Source organism: Tamandua tetradactyla, chromosome 5, assembly GCF_023851605.1.
Source record: "Tamandua tetradactyla isolate mTamTet1 chromosome 5, mTamTet1.pri, whole genome shotgun sequence".
In the NCBI taxonomy this organism is placed as follows: Eukaryota; Metazoa; Chordata; class Mammalia; order Pilosa; family Myrmecophagidae; genus Tamandua; species Tamandua tetradactyla.
The window spans coordinates 167,922,993-167,927,670 of record NC_135331.1 but is presented as its reverse complement, the minus strand read 5'-3'; positions in this window follow the sequence as shown (position 1 = coordinate 167,927,670).

Genomic DNA, 4,678 nt, shown 5'->3' with positions numbered 1-4,678 from the left:
GCATCAGGTATATGTAAATTTTTCTCATATATTTTTGAGAAATTGTATCACTGGTACAATGTTTCACAATTTGTTTTGTACTAAATGTGCACAAATTTTAAAAGTGCTTTAATATTAGAGGGCAGGCAGCAGCGGCTCGGTGGCAGAGTTCTCGCCTGCCATGCTGGAGACCTGGGTTTGAGTCCCGGTGCCTGCCCATGCAAAAAAAAAAAAAGTTTTTTAACGAGTGTGGAGATACAGAGTGTGCTTCTTAGGAAATAATAGTGTTATGCTTTTCAGCTGCTGAAATGCACCTGATGTCACTTTTGAAGATCCCTTTGGTTTTCAGCACAGGGCTAGCCTTGGAAAGACTTGAACTCTTGCCATCAAATTAAGTTATCCATGGGTTTGCCCCTTTGTTTCCTAGAACTCCTCTTTTCTACCTCCACCCTGTGTATTTTTTGTGGTTGATTCTTGTGTTGTAAATGTCATGAACAACCAATTAGATAAGAAATAAAATGAGATTGTTGTTATAGATGCTTATGTCTAGATTTTCCTAAATTGGAGCAACAACAAAAATATCTGCCATGTATTGACTCATTACTGTATGCCTGGAATAAAGCCAGTTTCTTTGGGTCTGCATCTTCTCTTAGAGCTTCCTAAACCTTTTCCATGTCATGGCACATAAAAGATAGGATTTATCCAACACCCTCTGCTTAGGGGACCCCAGTCACTTCTGGCCATGACTGGCATCTAGAAGGAAGAGGGGAGCAGTGTCTGGGACACACCACTAGCCCATCTGAACACCTCTTAGCATGTTGTATCTTCATACATTCCTACGAGGTATGTGATACTGTCGTGCCTATTTTTTATGCCTATTTAGCAGTGAAAATATCTGAGGCAACTTGGTTCTCTTTATAAAGTCTCCAGTAATCCAAATTAAGGCCCACATTTGTTCATTTTGCCACACCTTTACTAAAAGTAACATCTTTACAAGGTCCTATTTACAAGGGGCTCATGCCCATAGGACATGGATTAAGAACATGTTTGTAGGGGTATATAATTCATCCTAACACAACATATCATCTTTGATGTTATAGAACCTTTTTTTTTTTTTGCATGGGCAAGCTCCGGGAATCGAATCTGACTCTGGCACAGCAGGCAAGAATTCTGCCACTGAGCCACCATTGCACTGCCCGTAATAGAAACTTTTGACTAAAACTGAAGGTCTGCATCAGAAATCTAGCATACAATCATTATTAGCTTTTTATTTAAACACCGATAATAGTACAGTCTTCCAACAGAAATGCAGTAACTGGCATATTGATAATATTCATATTAATATTCTACTATTGATTTAAAGCTTAGTTGAAATTTACCAACAGATGAAACAGTAAGGTGAGCCCTTATTTCAAACTTCTGATGAAGAACATTTTAAATTTAGATCCATTTTATTTTTCCTATCTTTAAGTATTAAGGTAAATTTTCATCCCTAGTTACCAAGTTTAAATAAGCCCTAAATTCTTAAGAAATGGAAGAAACTCTGTCTTGCATATAAACAGCGTGTATGGGGACATGACTCTAGAAAATCCCCTTGCCTGCTTTTTGTGAATAGCAGGTATGATGGAACAACCCCTAAAAGAAGCCGGAACGCCATCACGATAGAATATTTTACTTACAAATTCTTTACACGCAACTAAGCAAAGACTTGACTATACTGTGTGTGTGTATTTACTTTCACTTTCACTTTGAAATATGTACCAGATTAGGAGCGCTTTTAAACTAAACCCCTTATATCTGCTTTTTTTTTTTAACGTGGGCAAGGCACCGAGAAATGAGCCCGGGTCCTCAGCACGGCAGGTGAGAACTCTGCCAGTGAGCCACCGTGGCCCCGTCTATCTGATTTTAACACAGAAAAATGTAGGAACTTAAAAACATATTTAGGTAACATTAGCAAGGGATCTTATTGGCTTTTTTCCAAATGAGTCAGAAAAATAACACCATAAAAAAAATGATACCATAACATGAGTAATGGGACGTGTAGAAAGGAAAAGATCTGAGAAGGGGTAAAGACAGAGAACTTCTTTGAATTTATTATTTATTCTGAATTCTTAACACCTATAATATTACATCACTTTAAATATGAAATTGAAGATGATTTTCCGAAAGAAAAGTTTGGCCCTTGGTTTTAGTTTATTCACGTTATTTTTATCCTTGTCAAATAAAAAGTTAGACTGAAGCTTCCTTAGACTATATTAGAGTTAAACACAGAACCGCCTACATTTTTTTAATCCAGCGCTCATGGATAGTTCTAGTATGACTGGCTTCTGAGCAAGTTTTTCCAATAATGTCAGTGTTCAAATCACGAAACACTCTAGTAACAAAAGTGTAACAATGTGTTTAAACTGATCCTGAATCTATTTGCATTTTTAATCTTTGCCGCCCCTCAGGGTAGAGTTTCCTTGTGTTATCTTGCAGTTTATGAAATCATTCTGCTTTCGACTTCTGGGGGAGACATTTAAACAAAAAGCAGCAAACAGAGGGATAAGGTTTCAGGTACGAGCAGTAAGGAAGGAGGAACCCAAATTCATGATTCACCCACCCTCATCAGCCAAGAGAAAAAGCTGGGAGTCATTCTTGATACAGCTCTCGTTCCCCAAAATCCAGTCCATCACCAAAACACGTCAGCTTCACCTCAAATTGTATTTTGAATCCATCCACAGCCTCCTACCTGGACTCTTACAAGGCCTGACTGTCACCCTTTCTTCTGTCACTGCCCTCTTTCTTCGCTGAAAGCCAATGGGCACTCTACTTGTGCTCACCAGTGTCCCCTAGCTATCAGCGGAGTGCCCTGCTAACTGAACAGATCAGCCCTACTTATTTGCTAATGCAAATATGATCATGTATGTGCTTAAAATCCTCCTGTGTTTTCCCGCTGCACTTAGGATAAAATTCCAAATCCAACCTCTTGGGGCCCTCTTCCCTGTGCTCACTTCCAGCTCACTGCTGTTTCCCAAACACATCCAGCTCTTCCATGCCTTAGGGCTCAGGGGAAGGCGGTTTCTCAGCTTTCAAAGGTTGCTGTTCCCACCCTCTGTCTAACTGCCCATCTGTCAATTCAACTTAAGCATCCCTTCCTTAGGGAGGCCCGCCCTGCCCTCTAATCTCAATCAGGACACCTGTCATATCCTTTTCATAACACCCTCTATGCCTTAGCTCAGTTTGTAATTATTTTTACACCAGGTCACAGTGCACCTGCAGCTCCCGGCCCAGGGCCCAGGGCCATAGTTTGTTGTTTAAGCTGCAGATGCAAAGCTGCATTACCGGGTGGCTCACATATCACCTGCAGAGCTAGGACCTGGTTTCTGGCTCTATGCCCAGAAGTTGAAAGGTTGGGAGGTAAGGAAGACAGCATGGCATGAGTTTAGGGAAAGGGGATCCTGACTGTCTTAATAGCTCAGATTTTTTACCTAGGCTGCCATGAGGCAGGAGGGTCTACAAAAATATTGGAATGTGATCATATTTAAAGCTAATTTTTCATGATTCAAGACCTCATTTGATCCAATAGGAATTGGCCAATGTGATGGTGCCAGTATTTTTTGTTCATGTGGATCATGACTCAAATAAGATTCTTATTAAGGAGAGAAGTACTTACAGATAAATAATAAATTTATTCTTTCAGCTTTAATGGAGGCCATTTGTTTCTCTACAGAAGTTTATAAAATGAAACTTTGTTTGGGTCTTCTAGTTTGTATATTTTCAAATTGGCCCAGGGGGTTGAGTAATTAAACGGCCTCCATTTAGAGATTAAAAGACTGAACAGTGGTGGTCAGTGACTCTTCCCAGTCCCACTAAGCTAGGGTGAAGCATAGCTGGCATCTGAGCAGGACTTTTGGGTCCTAGACCGAGGCATTCCCCACTGCTTTCTGCTCCAGTATACATCATAAAGTGAAATCTCAAATCAGCACATTTTTTGTACTGATGAAGGCATTAATGTTCTGTGATCTTTTTTAAAAACAAATTTTACCATTTGGTCATTCAGGGAGCCCCATACCCCTACTTGGCTACAACCCAAATCATCGAGTCAAGGGCCAGACTCTGCTGGGGCAGCTAGTTGTTTGCCATCTGCTAATGAAAGGGAAGGAGTTGGTTCTAAAAGGCTAGTAACACATTTATAGTGGACTTTAGAACGTTTTTACACTATATGTTTAAATCTGGGTGTGTCTGATGTTGGGCAAATACATTTCAAGCCAAATAACGAGTCACACTCCAGATGGACCCAGCTAAGATGGGCTGCCCTAGTTTCCTAAGTGTGATCTGGCTGAATTCCCTGCCTTTCTCAGCAGAGAGCAGGCATTTTGCCTTGCCTCCCTCTCCCTGCCTGGGTCTCAGCTCAAGCTGAGGGCAATGAGTGTTCAGGCCTCACTGGGTCTCAGAGGGTCTCCAGACATGAGAATAAGGAAAGTAGTAGAGCCATAAGGCACCCAGCTCTCTCTGGTTCCTGGATCTCAAGGAGAGTTGCCCTCCCATTTATTCCTTGGTTTTGTTAATGTCTCTCCTGTAACAGCGTCACTTTCTCTCAACAAGAAACAACTTCTTATAATGCCAGCCTTTTACTTGTCATCTTGAATCAACCCTGGTGTGGTAGAGCCTGGAGAGACCTGGGTCCCAAAGCCAGCTCTGCCACCTGCAGTGTAAA